General features: G+C 37.8%; 1 protein-coding gene and 1 pseudogene across 7 annotated transcripts in view; both read left to right on the forward strand.

Moving 5' to 3' along the window:
• The window catches only part of Dmd (dystrophin), a 2,465,896-nt gene that overhangs the window by 67,595 nt on the left and 2,375,517 nt on the right, over positions 1–22,784 (forward strand). The window lies entirely within an intron of this gene.
• On the forward strand, positions 21,275–21,901 carry LOC127184573 (60S ribosomal protein L9-like; annotated as a pseudogene).

Genomic DNA, 22,784 nt, shown 5'->3' on the forward strand with positions numbered 1-22,784 from the left:
TAACAGAATGAACAGACATGGTTATACATTTAAATTATAGTATACATGTTTTTTTGTGTGGTCAAGAATGCAGTACTCTTTCCGCTTACTCAGGGTGTTTTGCTTTAATATTTCATATTTATTCCTTGAAAGATTTAAATATATGATGTGTCTTGATGATAGCATCGCCCATTCTCCAATGCTGTCTAGCCACCCCCAACATATTTCATTCTTTACTTCTTGTCCTTCATTTTTCTTTTTAAAAGCCATTGAATACTATTAGTGATGCTTTTTTTGGGTGTAAAGCCAACCTCTGAGATATGACCCACATAGTAATGTGTTTTACCTGGTTCATTAGTTTCAAGAAGTATACCACAATACACATTATATTTTCATTTTGAAATTTACAAGTTTTTGTTGATATGATGACGTCCTTATACTCTCAATACATAGTATTGCTGAAGTATTACTAGAGATTCTGTTAGAAATATTCCCTCTTAAACCCAGTCCTAAAACTGCTTAATCACACTAAGAAATATTGAAAATCACGAGACAAAATGAGAGCAATTCCATATAGCAATTAACTTTTCTATAAGGCTCTTGAAAATACTGTGTACTATTAAATCGTTAAACCAAAATATTACAGACTGATTGAGAAGGAAAAATTTCCTCCAGTCTTAGAAATAAATGATTGGTAAGTCACATTAATGATACTTATGCAATCTTTAAAGCAGTAGGTATTCTTTTCTCGCAATCATTCTGTCACTATGAGCAAACAGATTTATCGTAAATGCCCTGCCATTTGATAGACATCTTAAAACCATGAACCTATCATCTAACAACACAGAATGTCATTGCAAACATGTGCATCCCACCCATGATATGAAAACAGCTCACAAATCGAGAGTGCACAGTTTTTCTTTTTTCTTTTCTCCATGGCTTGCAGGCATATCATTCAAATAAAAATTTTAATCATACAATAAAATGAGTGACTGAGGAAGGCATCTATAGTGCTTCATTGTGATATTTAGTCCTGTGTAGTAGCTTAAAAATATTTCAAAAATAATTTACTTTCTGTTGAATTTCACAAGGAATTTAAAGGGTAACTGTAGAATTGTGAGTCTTAAAAATGCCGACTATTTATAATAATATACTTCATGCAACATGTAATTTATGCTTCTTAAATCATAGGTCCAAGCATGACGAACAAAATTGTGGACAATGTATCAGCATGTAATATCTACTTCAAGTTCTATGAATATAGGAATTGAATTTGTTAGGGTGGGAAGTTTGAATATGAAAGAGGCCAAGGAAGGAGTAATTTAATTATATAATCGAAAATCTAAAGGAGCTCATAGAATACTTTTTGTATGGAGAAAGTAAAATACTTAGCTCCAGTTATTCCCTTATGGTGATTCTATAGCAATGTTTTCTTTTCTATTAATTTATTCATATTACATCTCAATTGTTATTCCATCCCTTGTATCCTCCCATTCCTCCCTCCCTCCCGCTTCCCCCTTACTCCCCTCCCCTATGTCTGTGACTGAGGGGGACCTCCCCCCCATATATATAGCAATGTTTTCTAAAATAGTTTTTTGGGGGGCTGAAATTAAATATTATCCTTTCTTCTTCCTTTCCTTTCATCTTTCTTTACTTCCTTCATTAATTCATTCTTTTTTTTAAGACTGAAAAACTCTTTATTTTTTATTTTATTATTTATATTCTTGCAGTGCTAGAGGATCAAGAAATAACATAAAAACTTTATAAAGTTAGTGTCTGTATAAATTAATTATGTTACTTCAATTTATTTTCCACAATTAAAGGTACAATTTAAGTATTACAAAAAATATACTATTAGGCTATTATATAAAATAAATAGTGCTAGCTAATGATAAAACAGAAATATTAGCTCAAGTGTCTCACCTTTATTAGTGTCACCCAAATATCATATAAAATACAGTCAATGTTGAAATACAGCTGAAAATGAAGTAAATGTGTTCCATTGTACTGTTCATATCCCACAGATGATTAGAAATGTGTTGGGGTAGATTTTTTAATTCATATATTTGTAAGTTAAAGTACAATTATAATTTTTAAGTTTGATAAGTATTAGTTTCAAAACAACCTTTGTATTCATGTCTTAAGGACTGAGATAAGGGAACTAAGACCATAATTTGCATCCTTAATTACCCTTTGCATTAAGATAATGATTTGTGCTTACAGGAGAGTTTAAAACAGAATTTTAAGATATTGTATTCTTGTAAGCCATACAATATTAAATGGTTAATTTTATAACTTTTTAAAATGATAAATATTTTATTCATGAAAAAAAATAAAAAAAAACAGAATTGTCAAGGGATTTTGGCAATAATTGGTGACATAATTTTGAAAGTAATATTAGATATGGTATTTGTAAAGCAAATTGAAGTTCTCCAAGGCTTGGTGACACTGTCAGTTCTGAGATCATGAACTGTACAGTTGTTCTCATTATCTCATTTCCAACTGTTATCACTGGTATATCAAACTACTGTACCAACCAAAGAAAACACATGCAGTAAACATTGAACCCCTACTCAGATCTAGCCAAGGGATAGGACATTACCCACAGTTGTGTGGAGAGTGGGGACTGACTCTGACATGAACTCTGGTACCCCATATTTGACCACTTCCCCTTGGTGGGGAGGCCTGGTAGCACTCAGAGAAAGGATAAACAGGCTACCAAGATGAGACTTGATAGGCTGTGACCATATGGTGGGGGAGGAAGTCCCCTTCTGTCACAGTCCTAGGGGAGGGTAATAGGGTTAAAGAGGGAGCAAGGGAGAAATGGGAGGTGACAAGCAAGGGAATAACAAGTGAAATGTAATCTGAATAAATTAATAAAAAATAAATATTAAAAATAGAGAGCAATATAAAAAATGTAGTGCTGTGGGCATTCTGATGACATTGGAAAGGCTCAAACTGAGGTTTTATTTCTAACATTTGTATTTTATAACTATCTCAATTTATTGCTAAATTTTTCTTCCATAATCTTGACTTTTTCACCAATATTACTATTATTTACCTCTTAAAAATAATTTTGCATTAATAAAATAAAATAAAATAGAGCCCAGTGTTTATTGAACAGCTGTAAACAACAGACTGTACCTCACAGAGGTCTAGCACTACATCTTGTAAAGGTTTGAGTTTAACTAAAAAGGTCATATCCTGACTGAAGGTTTGGCAGATCATGGGCACAAGCCTCTTGGAACCAGGAATGACATTTATCCTTGAGCTTTCTATCCAGGTAAGGATATGTAGAAATGTAAAATAGTAAATAAATGAAATGAAAATGGAGAGTTATAAGAAAAATAATAGGTTCTTCCACAAATATGACTGAAAAAGGCAGAAATTGTTAATAAAATGCAAAGAAGTTTCAGTAAAACTCACTGCAGTGTCCATCATTAATTCATTCTCTGTTAAGTCTCATATATTATATTCTGACCATAGCTTCTCCTCCCTTGTCTCCTCCCAGTCTCTCCTCCTATCACCCTTCCCCACCATCCACTTACACCATTTTCCATTTCCCTTCAGAAAAAGGCAGTCCTCCCAAGGGATATCAACTAAACATGGCATATTGAGTTGCAATAAGACTGGGCACCTCCCTTCCTATTTAATGTTGGAGTAGACTAAATAGTGTGAAGAAAAGTGTCCCCAAAACAGGCAAAAAGAGGTAGTTGATCACAGTGGCACATGCCTGTAATCCCAGAATTTAGGCATGCAGTGGCAGGCAGATCTCTATGAGTTCAAGGCCAATTTTGTCTACAAAGTGAGTTCAGGACAACCAAGGCTACACCGAGAAACCCTGTCTCAAGGGAAAAAAGAGTCAGAGACAACCCCCATCCTAATGCTAGATTTTGACAAGAATACCAAGATACAGAACCATAAGATATATGCAGAGAGCCTGGGTCAGATCAGTGCTGGCACCCTGATTGTTGTTTCAGTCTCTGTGAGTCCCTATGAGGATATGCAGGCAATGTTCTTGTATCAGAGTACCATTAGGAATCATTTTATTCACTCTTTTGTTGCTGTTGTAGTAATGGCATCTTTTTCTACTTCTTCTTTCTTTTAATTTGTTATTTTTAATTTGTTCACTTTTACATCCCAATTGCAGTCACTCCTTCATCACCTCCCAATCCCATCTTCCCTCCCTCCCTGCCCTAGTCCTCAAAAAGGAGAGCCCTATTATCTGACCTCAGCATACCAAGTCTCATCTGGACTGCCTGTATCCTCTTCCACTGTGGCCTGCCTGGCAAGGATGCCATGCCAGGAGGAAGTGATCAAGATGTGGGTCCAGAGTCCATGTTAGAAGTAGTCCCTACTCCCCATATTATAGGACTCACAAGGATAATTGCTGCCTATCTACTTCATCTGAGCAGAGGGTCTAGATCCTCATCATGCATGGTCGTTGGTTGGTGCATCAGTCTCTGCAGCACCCCTCTCCTCTACCCAGATTTGATGGTTACATCTGTCTCCTTGTGGAGTTTCTGACCACTCCAGGTCCCTCTATTCACCAACTGTTCGATAAGACTACATGTACTCCATCCTGGAATTTTGCTGTATGTCTCACCATCTGCTTGGATATCCTGCTGCCTTGAGTCTTTCAAATGACCTGTATGGTAGGCTTCCTTCCTGTTTCTTCTCTTCAGCTGCTTCTAGTGTCTATTCTATTTGCCCTTTTGAATGAGAAAAAACATTCTCCTTAGGGGCTTCCTTGTTTTTTAGTTTCTTTATGTCTGTGTATTGTAGTGAGTTGGTTATCTTGTATGATTTGCTTAATATGCACTTATGAGTAAGTATAAGTGTCTTTCTGGATTTGGGCTACACCAGTCAGGATGATCATTTCTAGTTCTGTTCATTTGCCTGCAAATTTCAAGATTTCTTTGATTTTAACAGCTGAGTAATAAACCATTGTGCAACTATACCACAGTTTCTTCATTCATTCTTCAGTAGAGGGACATCTAGGCTATTTCCAGATTCTGGCTATTATGATTAAAGTTGCTGTAAATATAGTTGAGCAAATGTCCTTGTTCTATGGTGGAGCACCTTGCAGGTATATGCCTAAGAGTGGTATAGCTGGGTTTTGAGGTAGAATTATTCCCAATTTTCTGATACAGTACCAGATTGATTTCCAAAGTGGCTGTACAAGTTTGCACTCCCACCAGAAATGGAGGAGTGTTCCCCTTTCCCCACATCATTGCCAGCATGTTCTGTCACTTGGGTTTTTTAATCTTAGCCATTCTAATAGTTTTAAGATGGATTCTCTGAGTTGTTTTGATTTGCATTTCCCTGATGACTAAGAACATTAAACATTTCTTTATGTGTTTCTCAGCCATTCAATATTCCTCTCTTGAGAATTCTCTGTTTAGTTCTTACCCCATTTTTATTGGTTTATTTGCTTTGGTGGTGTTTAATTTCTTGAGTTCTTTATATATTTTGGATATTAGTCCTTGGTGAGATGTAGGGTTGGTGGACACTGTTTCCCAGTCTGTAGGCTATTGTCTTGTTCTGTTGATAGTTTCCTTTGCCTTCCAGAAGGTTTTCAGTTTCATGAGATCTCATTTATTAATTGTTGATCTTAGATACTGAGCTACTGGTGTTCTATGCAAGAAGTTGTCTCATGTGCCAATGAGCTCAGGGTTCTTCCCTACTTTTTTTCTAAGAGATTTAGTGTGTCTGGTTTTATGTTGAGGTCTTTAAGCCACTTGGACTTTAGTTTTTGGCAGGGTGATAAATAAGGTTCTATTTTCATTTTTCTGCAAGTAGACATCCAGTTAGACAAGCATCATTTGTTGAAGACGCTATCTCTCTTCCATTGTATGGTTTTGGCTTTGTCAAAAAGCAAGTGTACATAGATGTGTGGGTTTATTTCTGAGCTTTTGATTCAATTTCATTGACCTACCTGTGTGTTTCTATGTCAGTATCATGCCATTTTATTACTTTTCATCTATAGTACACATTGAGATCAGAGATGACGATACCTCCAGAAAATCTTTTTTTTTTTTTTTTTTTTTTTTTTTTTTTTTTTTTTTTTTTTTTATTAATTTATTCTTGTTACATCTCAATGTTTATCCCATCCCTTGTATCCTCCCATTCCTCCCCCCCCCCATTTTCCCATTATTCCCCTCCCCTATGACTGTTCCTGAGGGGGATTACGTCCCCCTATATATTCTCATAGGGTATCAAGTCTCTTCTTGGCTACTTGCTGTCCTTCCTCTGAGTGCCACCAGGTCTCCCCCTCCAGGGGACATGGTCAAATGTGAGGCACCAGAGTATGTGAGAAAGTCGTATCACACTCTCCACTCAACTGTGGAGAATATTCTGACCATTGGCTAGATCTGGGAAGGGGTTTAAAGTTTACCTCCTGTATTGTCCTTGGCTGGTGCCTTAGTTTGAGCGGGACCCCTAGGCCCAAATCTGCCTATCATATTGTTCTACTTGTAGATTTCTAGGACCCTCTGGATCCTTTTATTTTGCTGTTCTCCCATGCGTCTCTCATTTAGAGTCCCAATAGGATGCCTTCCCCTCTGTCCCAGTTTCCTGGTAAGTGAAGGCTTTCGTGGGACATGCCCCTTGGGCTAGTATGCAGATATAAGTGCGTATATACCATTTGATTCTTTCTGCTTCTGGGTTAACTCACTCATTATGATCATTTCTAGCTCAATCCATTTATCCACAAATTTCGGGAATTCCTTGTTTTTAATAGCTGTGTAGTATTCCATAGTGTATATGTACCACAGTTTCTTTATCCACTCTTCTACTGAGGGACACTTAGGCTGTTTCCATGTTCTGGCTATTATGAATAAGGCTGCTATGAACATGGTTGAGCAAATTTTCTTGTTGTGTGCTGGAGCATCTTCTGGGTATATTCCAAGGAGTGGAATAGCTGGGTCTTGAGGAAGCCCTATTCCCATTTTTCTGAGATAGCACCAGATAGATTTCCAAAGTGGCTGTACTAGTTTGCATTCCCTCTTTTATTGTATTCAGGGATTTTTATTTTACCACATGGATTTGAGAACTGTTCTCTTAAGGTCTGTAAAGAATTGTGTTGTCATTTTAATAATGACTGAATTGAATCTGTATATTGCTTTTAGTAAGATTGCATTTTTATTATGTTAATCCTATCATACCATGAACATAGGAGATCTTTCTGATAGCTTCTTCAATTTCTTTCTTCAGAGACTTCAAGTTTTTTTTCATATAATGTTTCACTTGCTTGGTTAGAATTATACAAAGATACTTTGATTTTTTGTTGTTTTTTTGCTTTGTTTTGTTTGCTATGTTGAATGTTGTTACCCTAATTTCTTTCTCATCCTGTTTGTCATTTGTACACTGGAGTGTTACTGACCTTTTTGAGTTCATTTTGTATCCTGCCACTATGCTGAATGTGTTTATTAGCTGTAGAAGTTCCTTGTTAGAACTCTTGGAGTTATTCATGTATATTATCATATCATCCTCAAATAGTAATAGTTTGAATTCTTCCTTTCCAATTTGTATCCCTTTGGTCTCCTTTAGCTCTCTTATTGCTCTAGCTAGGACTTTAAGTATTATAATGAAGAGATACAAAGAGAGTAGATAGCCTTGCCATGTTTCTGATTTCAGTGGAATTGCTTTAAGTTTCTCTCTATTTAATATGATGGTCAATATAGGCTTGCTGGATATTGCCTTTACAATGTTGAGTTATGTGCTTTGTGTCCATGATCTCTCCAAGACTTTTAACATGTACGAGTGTTGGATTTTTGTCAGATGCTTTTTCAGTATCTAAGAAGATGACCATGTGCTTTTTTTTTCTCTCAGTTTGCTTATGTGATTGATTACATTGATGGATTTCAGTATATTGAACCATTCTTCCATGCCTGTTCATGGTGTATGATATTTTTACGTTCTCTTGCATTCGGTTTACAAGTATTTTATTGAGTATTTTTACGTCAATGTTCATAAGGGAAATTGATATGAAATTCTGTTTGTTGGGACTTTGTATGGGTTAGGTATAATGTTAACTGTGGCTTCATAGAATGAGGTTGGTTATATTCCTTCTGCTTCTATTTTGTGGAATGGTTTGATGAGAATTGTTATTAGCTCTTCTTTGAATGTCTAAAAGAATTCTTTGCTGAATCCACTCCAGCCCTGGGTTTTTTCTTTGTTTTTTGTTTTGTTTTGTTTTGTTTTGATGGGAGACTATTGATGAATGCTTCCAAAATTAGACTATTTAATTTGTTTATCTAATCTTGAATCAATTTTCATAATTGATACCTATCAAGAAAAGTTTCCATTTCATTTAAATCTTCAAAATTTTTGTCATATAGCCTTTTTTTGTTTTGTTTTATATTTTGTTTGAAGTAAGACCTGATGATTCTTTGGATTTCCTCAATGTCTGTTATGTCCTCCTTTTCATTTCTGAATTTGTTCATCTGAGTACTCTCCCTCTGCTTTTCAGTTAGTTTGGCCAAGGGTTTGTCTATCTTATAGATTTCCTTAAAGACCCAGCTCTTGATTTCATTGATTATTTGAATTGTTCTATTTGTTTCTTATTTATTGATTTCAGCCCTGAGTTTAACGATTTTCATCTATCTACTTCTCTTGGGAATGTCTGCTCCTGTTTGTTCTAGAGCTTTGGGGCGTTCTGTTATGTTGTTAGTATGTGAACTCTCCAATTTCCTTATGAAGGTACTTAGTGCTATAAGCTTTCCTGTTAGCACTGCTTTCATTGTGTTCCATAGGTTTTGGTAAGTTGTGCCTTCATTTTCATTGAATTCTATGAAGTATTTAATTTTTTTTATTTAATACTGACCCAGAGGTCACTGAGTAGGAAGTTGTTCAGTTTCCATGTGTTTGTACGCTTTCTGTTGTTTCTGTTGTTTTTGTGTTCCAGTTTTAATCCACGGTTGTCTGATAAGATGCAAGGCATTATTTCAAACTTCTTGTATCTGTTGAGGCTTTCTTTTTGACCAAGTATATGCTTAATTTTGGAGAAGGTTCCATAAGGTGCTAAGAAGAAGGTATATTCTTTTCTGTTTGGGTAAATTATTTCATAGATATTTGTTAGGAACATTTGATTTGTGATATCTATTAGTTTTATTATTTCTCCATTTAGTTTTTGTCTCAATGGCCTATCTATTGGTGAGAGTGGGGTGCTGAAGACTCCCACTCTACTGTTTGGGTTTTGATGTATGATTTAAGTTTTAGTAATATTTCTTTGATCAAAGTGGATGCTTTTACATTTGGGGCATAAATGCTCAGGGTTAAGACATCCTCTTGCTGTATTTTTCCTTTGATGAGTATGAAATGTCCTTCCTCATCTCTTTTGATTAAATTTGTTTGAAAGTCTATTTTATTAGATATTAGAATGGCTACTCCATCTTGCTTCTTGTCTGTTTGCTTGGAATACTTTTTTATGTCTTTTACTTTGAGGTAATGTCTATCTTTATTGCTGAGATGTGTTTCTTGTATGCAGCAGAATGATGGGTCCTATTTTCTCATAAATTCTGTTTGTTTGCCTGTGTCATGTTATTGGGGAGTTCATGTCATTGTTGTTGAGAGAAATTAATTACCATTGGTTGTTTGATCATGTTTTGTTTTCTTTTTCTTTTTTTTTTTTAAATGTTGGTGTTGGTGGAGTGTATGGGAGTGATTCCATTCTTTTGGTTTTGTGGATGTGGGGTTATTTATTTCCAGTGTTTTACTGGGTGTAGTTAGCCTCCATAGGTTACAGTTTTCCTTCTAGAGTCATCTGTAGGGCTTCATTTTCTCCAGGGAGTGATCAAATTTGGTTTTATCATGGGATATCTTGTTTTATCCATCTATGCTGATTGTTGATTTAGCAATCTATGGTTTTGTTGGATATAGTAATCTGGGTTAACATCCATGGTCTCTTAATTTCTGCATGACATCAGTCCACGCCCTTCTGGCTTTAATAGTCTCTGTTGAGAAGTCAGGTGCAATTCTGATAGGTTTGCTTTTATCTGTCACTTGGCATTTTTCTCTTGCAATTGTTATTATTCTTTCTGTGTCCTGTATGTTTAATGTTTTGACTTTTATGTGGCAAGAGAATTTCCTTTTCTGGTCCATTCTATTTGGAGTTCTGTGGGCTTCTTTTATGTTTGGGGGCATTTCTTTCTTTAAAGTGAGAATTTTTTTCTATGATATTGTTGGAAATATTTTCTGGTCATGGAGCTTGGTGTCTTCTCCTTCTTATATACTACTATTCTTATGTTTAGTCTTTCTATAATGTCCCAAATTTCTTGTATTTTGTTAGTGTTGCATGTGTCTGCAGTTCCTGTTCTCTTCCCTAGGTTTTCTAACTCCAAAATTTTCTTATTTGTTTTCTTTTAGGTATTGAATATTTTATTCATTTCTGTCATATTCTTTCTCCTGTTTGATTGAATTCTTTGTAGGATTTATTCAATTCCTTCATCGGTTGGAATGTATTGTCCTATATTTCTCTAAGTTACTTATTTTCCTCCTTCAAGGTGTCTATCATTTTCATCATCTCAGATTTAAAATCTTCTTTTTGTGCTTCATGGGTGTTTATATCTCCAGGACTTGTTGTGGGAAGATCACTGGTTTCTGCTGGTGTTATGCAGCTCTCAGTTTTGTTGATTTTCTTCTTGTGCTGGCCTCTAGCCATCTAGTTGTCTCTGGCATCAGAAGGTCTGGAGTTTCCTCCAATGGTGTCACTTTCTGTGTGTTTCCCAGGTGGACCAGGTATGTTGGGATCTGGCAGAGAGCTTCAAACTGAAGGCTATTTGCTAGATATCCCCTGAGGTCTTCTAAGAATGTTGGACAATGGTTTTTGGAGCCTGCACAGAACCAGCTACATTGGCTTCACGGTCTGTGTCCCAGTTGCATGAGACAGGAGAGAAATAAGCTGAAAGAGCTTCAAGATGAAAGCTACTCAGTTCCGCCCAGGCCTCCTTGGTATGGCAGATAATGTGTTTTTTGGCCAAAGCCCAACTTCCCTCTTTTGGTTGACTTTCTTTAACCCATCTGATCCAGACTGGTAAGCCTCAGGCAGCTGGAGAGAGATCCAAGCCTAAAGCTTCACAAGTGACCCACAAGCCTTTTTGGCCTTTCAGCTAATGTGTGTTGTGTCCCACACCCAACTCACCTCTGCCTGTTTGATGTCTGTGTCCCAGATGGGCCAGGCCTGTAAGCAGCATGTGTGCAGAAAGAGATCCAAGCCCAAAGCTGCTGGGGTGTCCCACGGTCTCTTCAGGATAGCATCAAATGTGGGTTGTAATCCATGCCCAACTCAGATCTCCAGACTCAGTTTCGCTGCCCTGGTCCTCTATTCCCCAGGGGGCCTGCTTTCCACTCTTGAGTATTCAGACTGGTTCTAATCTTCACCAACTCTTTCCCTTTAGTAGGTTTTGCAGCCTTCTATCCTCTGCCCCCTAGACACAGTACACATGGTGTGCCACCATCTTGGAATCCTACTTTTCCTTTTTTAATTTTATTTATTATAGTTTATTCATATTACATCCTGATTGTTATTGCTTACCATTTAGTGACTCTTCTGTCCTGTATTTTTTTGAAAGATTCACCAATTAACAGCAACTGGACAGAAATTGGCACTGGGATGTTTTAACAGCCTATAGGTGCTTGTAAGAATACTATCCCCAGGCTATGGTAGTTCCAAAAAAGGGAGGATCCAAGATGGCGGCGAGCAGTGTGGACCGCGTTTGGAGGCTTCAGTGAACAATTCAGGGAATTGCACAGATTTCTGAGCCAGGAACACCAAGGTCCGAACATCACGGCAGCGGGAGTGCTCCACGGTTCGGAGGGACCAGGGTGCGGAGGACCTGCGTGCCCCTGCACACGGGAGGAGCGTGGTTTTTCTCTGATCGGAGCGGCAGTGGCAGAGGCAGCTGCACCAGCGGCACCAGCAGCAGCGGCTGAGGTTTGCAGCTCATAGCCTTCCGGTGGAGGCGATTGGTGTGGTGGCTGGTGGGAGTTGCTGCGGGAGAGGGGACTCGGGGCAGGATTTGGGTCGTGTGGAGCCTTTGGACCCAGACTGGACTCGGCGGACAGTTCGGCCCCAGAGTCCCGGGTACTGGCCCGGCCCAGCAAGCAATTCTGCCTGAGGCACTAACTCAGCATGGCCACAGCTCCCCTGCTGTGGCGCAGGCTTAGTTGAGCTCACAGCTCCACACTAGGCACCACCTCAGCTCAGCGGCAGCTCCCCTGCGGTGACACAGTCTGGGCGGAGCACTTGGTTTCACCACAGGCGCTAACTCAGAGCAGCTGCAGTTCTCCTGCTGTGGCGCAGGCTCGGCCGAGCACTCAGTTCCATCCTAGGCACCACCTCAGCTCAGCGGCAGCTCCCCTGCGGTGACACAGTCTGGGCGGAGCACTTGTTCCACCACTGGTGCTAACTCAGAGCAGCCGCAGTTCTCCTGCTGTGGCGCAAGCTGGACAGAGCTCTCCGTTCCACCAGCTCTAAGACTCTGGTTGGACACAGTGTGCAGTTTGAATCCAGAATTCCTGGCTGAGATTGGTGGTCAGTTCGGGCCCTGAGTCAATAACTGACCACAGCACGCACTTTGGGCCAAAAGGCCCTAGCGGAGCTTGGTGCGTAGTCCCAGCCCAAAAATTCTGGCTGGACCCTGTGTGCATTTTGGGCCCAAAATCCCTAGCTGAGCTTGGCAGACGGTTCAGGCCCTGAGAATCTAGCTGAGTTCTGCCCGTGGTTCGGTCCCAGTGCTCCTGGCTGGACTTGGCAGGGAACACAGAAGGCTGTGGATACCTTGGCCTGACCCAATGCTCATTCAGAGACCCAGAACAATTTCAGGATCCACAGCAGAGGGGGGCTGAGGATCAGTGGCTGTGAGAGACCAGAACAACAGGGCTAACCTCCTAACATCCACACCAGTGAAGCTTTGAGCTCGCAGCCTAGGGAAATCGTGAGAAAACAAGTGAATCTATCGTCAGACACCCTCCATTCAACTCTGGAAGCTACCCAAGAAAAACAAAGACGGCAAGATGTCTAAAGGACAACGAAAAAGCATACGCAAAAAACCCCAAAACAACATGGCGTCTCCAGTTTCCAGCTATCCCAAAGAAAACAACCCAGAGAACTCAAATACAATGGAAATACAAGAAAATGACCTCAAATCCTTAGTAATGAGGATGATAATGGAGGAAACAAAATTCGTAATCAAATGCAGGAAGACGCAGACAAACAGGTGAGAGACATAAAAGAAGCACATAGAGTGGAACTGGAAAAATTGCAGGAAAATGCAAACAACCAGATGAAAGAAATAAATAAAACGGTTCAAGCTCTGAAGACCTATAAAGAGGCAATGGAAGAAACTCAGGAATATACAAAAAATCAGATGAAAGAAATCAAAAAATCAGTTCAAGATCTGAAAATGAAAATGGATTCAATGATAAACACACAGACAGAATAAAAACGAGAACGTGAGACCTCAGAGAAGAAGGCGAGCAACACAGAGGTGAGCTTTTCTAACAGAATCCAAGAGATGGAAGAACAAATCTCAGGGCTAGAAGATACAATCACAGATATTGAATCAACCATTTAAGAAAATGCCAAATCTGGAAAACTCCTGACACAAAACATCCAAGAAATTAAGGACACCATGAAAAGAAGAAATCTGAGGATAATAGGCATTGAAGAAAGAGAAGACATCAGACTCCAGGGCCCAGAAACTATTTTCAACAAAATCATAGAAGAAAATTTCCCCAATCTAAAGAAAGAGATGCCTATAAACATACAAGAGGCCTACAGAACACCAAATAGAATTGACCAGAAAAGAAAAACTGCCCGCCACATAATAATCAAAACACAAAACATGCAGAACAAAGAAAAAAATATTAAAAGCTGCAAGGGAAAAGGGCCAAATAACATTTAATGGTAAACCTATCAGAAATACACCCGACTTTTCAGCAGAGACCATAAAAGCCAGAAGGGCCTGGACAGAGATCCTGCAAACCCTAAGAGAACACAGATGCCAGGCCAGACTACTTTACCCAGCAAAATTATCAATAACCATTGATGGAGAAATCAAAATATTCCATGACAAAAACAAATTCAAACAGTACCTAAACACAAACCCAGCTTTACAGAAGGTACTAGAAGGAAAACTCCATCCCAAAGGGTCAAGCTACAACCAAAACTACCCAGGAAATAGATAACTATCCCATGGCAAAAACACAACTACACAAACGCTCGAATGGAAACAACATCAAAATTAAGACTCTTAACAGTCACTGGTCATTAATATCTCTCAACATCAATGGCCTCAATTCTCCAATAAAAAGACACAGACTAACTGAATGGGTACATAAACAAGATCCAACATTCTTCTGCATCCAAGAAACACATCTCACCCATAATGAAAGGCATTACCTCAGGGTAAAAGGTTGGAAAAAAATATTCCAAGCAAATGGTCACAAGAAGCAAGCAGGCGTAGCCATTTTAGTATCGAACAAAATAGACTTTCAACCAAAATTAATCAAAAGGGATGAGGAAGGACACTTTATACTCATCAAAGGTAAAGTCAACCAAGATGACATCACAATTCTGAACATCTATGCTCCCAATACAAGGGCACCCACATTTGTAAAAGATCTCCTAAAAAAGCTTAAACAACACATCGATCCCCACACAATAATAGTGGCAGACTTCAACACCCCACTCTCACTGAAGGATAAGTCATTGAAACAGAAACTAAGCCGAGAAATAACATCATTAACCAATGCCATGGGTCAAATGGATCTAACAGATATCTATAGAACCTTTCACCCAAACAAGAAAGAATACACCTTCTTCTCTGCACCCCAATGGAACCTTCTCCAAAATTGATCACATCGTAGGTCACAAAGCAAGCCTCAATAGATACAAGAGGATTGAAATAATACCTTGTATCCTATCAGATCACCATGCTCTTAGGCTGCAATTCAACAACAACAGAAATAATAAAAAGCCTACACGTATGTGGAAACTAAACAACTCTCTGCTAAATGACACCTGGGTCAGGGAAGAAATAAAGAAAGAAATCAAGGAGTTTCTGAAATTCAATGAAAATGAAGAAACAACATACCCAAATTTGTGGGATACATTGAAAGCAGTGCTCAGAGGAAAATTCATAGCACTAAGTGCCTTTAAAAAGAAATTGGAAACATCGCACATAAGCATCTTAACGACACAACTGGAAGCCCTAGAAAAAAAAGAAGCAGAAACACCCAAGAGAAGTAGATGCCTGGAAATAATCAAACTCAGGGTTGAAATTAACAAATTAGAAACTAAGAAAACAGTCCAAAGAATCAACAAAACCAAAAGCTGGTTCTTTGAGAAAATCAACAAGATAGACAGACCATTAGCCAAACTAACTAAAAGGCAGAGAGACAGTATTGAAATCAACAAAATCAGAAATGAAAAGGGAGACATAACAACAGACACTGAAGAAATTCAAAGAATCATAAGATCCTACTTTGAAGGCATATACGCCACAAAATTTGAAAATCTAAGGGAAATGGAAGATTTTCTTGAACAATTTCACTTGCCAAAGTTGAATGAAGAACAGATAAACAAGCTAAATAGTCCCATTTCCCCTACAGAAATAGAAGCAATCATCGATGGTCTCCCAACGAAAAAAAGCCCAGGGCCAGATGGTTTCAGTGCAGAATTCTACCAGTCCTTTAAGGGCAAGCTAATACCGATACTCTTCAAGCTACTCCAAAAGATAGAAATGGATGGAAAATTACCAAATTCATTCTATGAGGCCATAGTCTCATTGATACCTAAACCTCACAAAGACTCAACAAAGAAAGAGTATCTCAGACCAATTTCTCTTATGAACATAGATGCAAAAATACTAAATAAAACACTTGCAAAACGAATACAGGAGCACATCAAAGATATCATTCATCATGACCAAGTAGGCTTCATTCCAGGCATGCAGGGATGGTTTAATATACGGAAATCCATCAATGTAATCCACCATATAAACAATCTGAAAATAAAAAACCATATGATCATCTCCTTGGATGCAGAGAAAGCATTTGATAAAATTCAACACCCATCCATGTTTAAAGTTTTAGAGAGATCGGGGATACAAGGCACTTTCCTCAACATAATAAAGGCTATATACAGCAAGCCAATAGCCAAAATCAAAGTAAATGGTGACATACTCAAGGAAATTCCTCTAAAATCAGGAACAAGGCAAGGCTGCCCACTCTCTCCATATCTCTTCAATATAGTAATCGAAGTTCTAGCCAGAGCAATAAGACAACAAAAGGAGATCAAGGGTATCCAAATGGGAAAGGAGGAAGTCAAATTATCCCTCTTTGCAGATGATATGATAGTGTACATAAGTGACCCTCAAAACTCCACCAGAGAACTCCTAAAACTGATAAACACCTTCAGCAAATTGGCTGGATACAAAATTAGCTCAAAAAAGTCTGTAGCCTTCCTATACACAAATGAGAAGCTTGCAGAGGAAGAAATTAGGAAAACCACACCCTTCACATTAGCCACAAGCAATATAAAATATCTAGGAGTTACCCTAACTAAGCAAGTGAAGGACTTGTATGAAAAAAATTTCAAAATTCTGAAGAATGAGATTGAAGATGACCTGAGAAGATGGCATGATCTTCCTTGCTCATGGATCGGGAGAATTAACATAGTAAAAATGGCCATCCTACCAAAAGCAATCTACAGATTCAATGCAATCCTTATCAAAATAACTACACAATTTTTTAAAGACATTGAAAGTTCAATTCTGAACTTCATATGGAAAAACAAAAAACCCAGAATAGCTAAAACAATCTGGTACAATAAAAGGTGCTCTGGAGGAATCTCCATACCTGATCTCAAACTGTACTATAAAGCAATAGTAATTAAAACAGCATGGTACTGGCACAGCAACAGGCTGGTTGACCAGTGGAATCGAATCGAAGACCCAGATATGAATCCACACACATATGGTCACTTGATTTTTGACAAAGAAGCCAAATCCATTCAATGGAAAAAGGATAGCATCTTCAACAAATGGTGCTGGTCTAACTGGAGGTCTATGTGTAAAAAAATGAAACTGGACCCATATTTGTCACCTTGCACAAAACTCAAATCCAAGTGGATTAAAGACCTCAACATAAAACCAGAGACCCTAAGCCACTTAGAAGAAAAAGTGGGAAAGAGCCTGGAACATATTGGCACAGGAGACAACTTCCTGAACAGAACACCAACGGCCCAGGCCTTAATGTCAACCATTAATAAATGGGACCTCATGAGGCTGAGAAGCTTCTGTAAGGCAGGAGACACTGTCAAGAGAACAAAGCGACAGCCTACAGACTGGGAAAAAATCTTCACCAACCCTACATCTGACAAAGGTCTAATATCCAAAATATATAAAGAACTCAAGAAATTAAACACCACCAAACCGAATAATCCAATTGAGAAATGGGGCTTGGAACTAAACAGAGAATTCTCAACAGAGGAGTATCAAATGGCTGAGAAACACTTAAAGAAATGCTCAACCTCCTTAGTCATCAGGGAAATGCAAATCAAAACAACTCTGAGATTCCATCTTACACCCATCAGAATGGCTAAGATCAAAAATTCAAGCAACACCACATGCTGGCGAGGATGTGGGGAGAGAGGAACACTCCTTCATTGATGGTGGGAATGCAAACTAGTACAGCCACTTTGGAAATCTATCTGGTGCTATCTCAGAAAAATGGGAATAGGGCTTCCTCAAGACCCAGCTATTCCACTCCTTGGAATATACCCAGAAGATGCTCCAGCACACAACAAGAAACTTTGCTCAACCATGTTCATAGCAGCCTTATTCATAATCGCCAGAACATGGAAACAGCCTAAGTGTCCCTCAGTAGAAGAGTGGATAAAGAAACTGTGGTACATATACACTATGGAATACTACTCAGCTATTAAAAACAAGGAATTCCCGAAATTTGTGGATAAATGGATTGAGCTAGAAATGATCATAATGAGTGAGTTAACCCAGAAGCAGAAAGAATCAAATGGTATATACTCACTTATATCTGCATACTAGCCCAAGGGGCATGTCCCACAAAAGCCTTCACTTACCAGGAAACTGGGACAGAGGGGAAGGCATCCTATTGGGACTCTAAATGAGAGACGCATGGGAGAACAGCAAAATAAAAGGATCCAGAGGGTCCTAGAAATCTACAAGTAGAACAATATGATAGGCAGATTTGGGCCCAGGGGTCCCGCTCAAACTAAGGCACCAGCCAAGGACAATACAGGAGGTAAACTTTAAACCCCTTCCCAGATCTAGCCAATGGTCAGAAGATTCTCCACAGTTGAGTGGAGAGTGTGATTCGACTTTCTCACGTACTCTGGTGCCTCACATTTGACCATGTCCCTTGAAGGGGGAGACCTGGTGGCACTCAGAGGAAGGACAGCAAGTAGCCAAGAAGAGACTTGATACCCTATGAGAATATATAGGGGGACGTAATCCCCCTCAGGAACAGTCATAGGGGAGGGGAATAATGGGAAAATGGGGGGGGGGAGGAATGGGAGGATACAAGGGATGGGATAAACATTGAGATGTAACAAGAATAAATTAATAAAAAAAAAAGGGGGGCCATTGGTGGGGAAGAAGAAAAAAGGTAGTAATAGAAGAGGATATTAGAACACTGGTGATATGAAGTAGAAAAGAGGGAGTAAAAGAAATGGGGGCTTAAGTTGGGAGAGAAGTGTTACGATAGGGCAGGTGATGGAGCCAAATGATAACTAACAATAAGGAAGTCTGAGAAGCCATGTGGAAATCTCTACTTTATAAGCATCCTAAATGAGTGCATATGCATATAATATGCATGTGTATTTATATAAAAGTGTTTGTTTGGGGAGATTGCTATTTTTAGTTGACATTTATTTTACTATATGATTTCTTTTGCTTTATAATATTTTCATATTTGTTTTTATTTACATGTGTGTGCACATGCATATGTGCATGCAAATACATCTGAGTGAGTGCAAAAGATGGAAAAGAATATTGCATGCCTAAATAAGGAATTAACATGATTTTGAATGCTGATATGGATCCTAGGAAACACTTAGGACATGTGCAAGAGCAAAAGGTACTTTTCACCACTGAACATTCTATCTCAGAGCTTGGTATTTTAAAGTTAAAGGTTTCTGAGTATTCTTTCAGAATTCAGTGGACTAGGGGTATTTTTATATATGAAGACTATTCACAGACTATTGTAAGAAAAAGTAGTGATAAATAGTGACAATTTTACATTTACTTTGCTTCATTAAACTTTTTTAAAGGAAATTTTAGAATATACTTCAAAAATAAATGACACAGCATTCTTAATTTTCCCACATAGTCCATAGCAGTGGGCAGATCTGATTAAAAGTTTATCATAATATTTTAAAAGGACATTTCAAAAGAGAAATTTAGAAAGGACAACTTTATTATTCATTGGTAGCCACAAAGGACTCTAAATACCTGCTTAACTTCAAAAAGAAGAATGAAGCTGGAGGCATTACAGTTCCTGGTTTCAACATTCACTAAAAATCTATAAACATGTAGATAGATGGAACAGAATAGAGGCTAGAAATGTCAACTTATCTGTCACAGAGACATTGGGACAGCATCAAAGGAAAGGACAGTCATTTCACTGAATAGTATTGGGAGAACTGGTCAGCCACACATGAAAAAAAAAATGAAATCAGATTCTTCTTTTTTTCTTGCCTTTATATATATCTGTCTCTTTTTTTATTAATTTATTCTTGTTACATCTCAATGGTTATCCTATTCCTTGTATCCTCCCATTCCTCCCTCCCTCTCACTTTCCCCTTACTCCCCTACCCTATGACTATGACTGAGGGGAACCTCCTCCCCCTGTATATGCTCATAGGGTATCAACTCTCTTCTTGGCCCTGCTATCCTTCCTCTGAGTGCCACCAGGTCTCCCCATCCAGGGGACATGGTCAAATATGAGGCACCAGATTACAGATTCTTACCTTGTACCATACCCAAAACTCAGCTCAGAATGGCCTAAAGATGCAAGGGTAAGGCAACAAACAGCAAACCTTCTAGAGAAACATTGGCAATGATTTTGTGAATATAACTGTGAATAGCAGAAGCTATGAGAGCCAAAATGGATCACAGGGCTACATGCAACCAAAAACTCTTACACAGAGTACAACCCACCATTTGAAATAGCAATGCAGAAAAGAGAGAAAAATGTTTGTAAACTGCTCAACCAAATGAGGTTCATCTCCAAAACACACAAGGAATCCCTACACCTCAGCAGCAAAACTCCAAATATTATCCGGTTAAAAAATAGGGCAAGGACTTGAGCATATAACTATCCAAAGAAGACACTGACATGGCTGGCAAGATTATGAAGCAGTGTCCAGTATCTTTCTTTCACCCAGGGAAATGCAAATTAAACCACAATGAGATCTCCCTTTATACCTAGTCAACACACCTCAGTATTGCGTGCACAAGTCCACATTTGTATGACACTGCAAGAATGTAAAACTGTACTGCTATATGGAAAATAGAGTTTCAAAACAAAGAAACAAACTCCACAAACCTGAAAATAGGACTTCCTATTCTGTATACTTGTACAAAAGATGTGGAATCTTTAAAAGATATATGCATTCATATATCTATCACAGAATAATTCACTAATAATAAGGTAAGATGTGGAACAACAAAATTGTTCATCAACAGATGACTGTCAAAGAAAATTTGGTGTATATACACAATGCAGTATTATTCAGCCTTAATAAAATGATATTTATCCTATACAAAAATAAAATAAATGACACATTTATTTTTAAGAACATAACACTCTAAAAGACAACAATATTAAGTTTCATTTTGACAAAAACAAAAGTCTTAGAAATGGTGAATGATGTATGAATTTTACTTTCTGTTTCTAAAAATGGAAATTATATGTAAAAATCTTCCATTACAGTAATTTTAAATGTTTTTATTTATTATTTAAGAATTTGAACTTTAAATTATAGTCTTTGGATTAACTATTTTAATGTTTGAAACATTGTAATAATAAATGTTTTTTCTTTATATGTTTTAAGAAGAAACTTTGCTATTCAACTAGCAAATTATAAAATCCTGCATTCTAAAAATCTCTCATTGTGGATTCATTGTATATTTTATATTTTAGTATATTTTGATATTATTGTCTTACAAAAACATAAAATTTAACACATATATCAATTGATGTAATACAATTTTCAATATAACACATGTCTGAATGAAATCAAATGTGACTAAAGTTGGCTCAAAAGTTTTCCTAGAGCTCTCCTTGACCTTTATACTATGAGAATGACCACCATTCTCAGCAATCAGACTGTCAACATTCGAGAAAATGTCAGCATCAATCTAAAGGGGCACACCGTCATTGTTAAGGGAGCCAGAGAAATCATCAGAAGGGACTTCAATCACACCAATGTAGACCTGAGTCTCCTTGGAAAAAAAAGAAGCTCCAGGTTGACAAGTAGCGGCACAACAGAAAAGAACTGGCCACTGTCTGGACCATTTGCAGTGATTATCAGAACATGATCAATGGTGTTTCTCTGGTATTCTGTTACAAGATGAAATCTGTGTGTGCTCACTTCCCCATCAATGTTGATATTCAGGAGAATGGGTTTTTGGTTGAAATCTAAATTTTCTTGGTTGAAAATATATCCGAAGATTTCAGATGAGGACAGGTGTTGCTTTTTCTGCCTCAAACACAGAAGGATGAATTAATACTTGAAGGAAATGATATTTAACTTCTTTCAAGTTCAGCAACTCTGATTCATCAAACCACAACAGTTAACAATAAGGATATCAGAAAGTTTTGGGATGGTGTCTATGTGTCTGGAAAGGGAACTGTGCAGCAGGCTGATGAGTAAGACCTAAGCTACCCAGCTTCAGAAACAAATCCTGAGTTATAAGTACTATTTGGAGTGTCTTTGGGAACAATAACAGACATATATTTTTTAATTTACTAAAATAATCATTTTAGTACATTATTCAAATAAATGTATGATGACACTGAAATTCTAAATCCCTTACCTCCACCTCCCATGTACTGGGATTATATGTATAGACCACCACACGCGTGGTGGAAATCTAACCCAAGATTCACTCCATGCATGCCAGGCAACCACTCTAATAACTAGCTGCATTATGAAACACATTTGAGAAATTTAAAGATGTCATTATAAATTAAATAAAAAATGTGTAACTTTATTTTATTTCATTTATATTTCCAAGCTTCCTTCAAATTATAACATTTACCATTGATATCCAATTCTTTTATTGCTAATGGTGTCTTATTATATGATATAAATCAGTTCACCTTTTTATTTACCAGTTAATGTATTTTTGGGTTATTTCATGTTCCTGCCCTTTATGAAGGATGCTACTATGCCTGGCAGTTAAACAGAATTTTTTACTATGGTGGGGGCTACAGATATAAGATGAACATAATTATTTGTGGTGTTCTTGAATAGAGAGAGGAAGTAATCTTAGAGGCATTAAAGATATGCAAAATATGGGTAGGGTAGCATAAATAGAAAAAAGTCTAATTTGATAAATGGTAATTAGTGAACTGTTCTCTCCTCTGGGAGTCGTATAAATCACAATAGGATTTCATTAAATACTAGGTACTTATTCTATTAAGCACTGGACTAATAAATTATGGTGAGATTAATAGTAGGAGGAACTTATCAAACCAACAATCATCAAAAAGATAATCTGGTTTCTCAGTGTAGTAATCAAAAGAAATACCCC

This window comes from Acomys russatus, chromosome X, assembly GCF_903995435.1.
Source record: "Acomys russatus chromosome X, mAcoRus1.1, whole genome shotgun sequence".
NCBI lineage: Eukaryota > Metazoa > Chordata > Mammalia > Rodentia > Muridae > Acomys > Acomys russatus.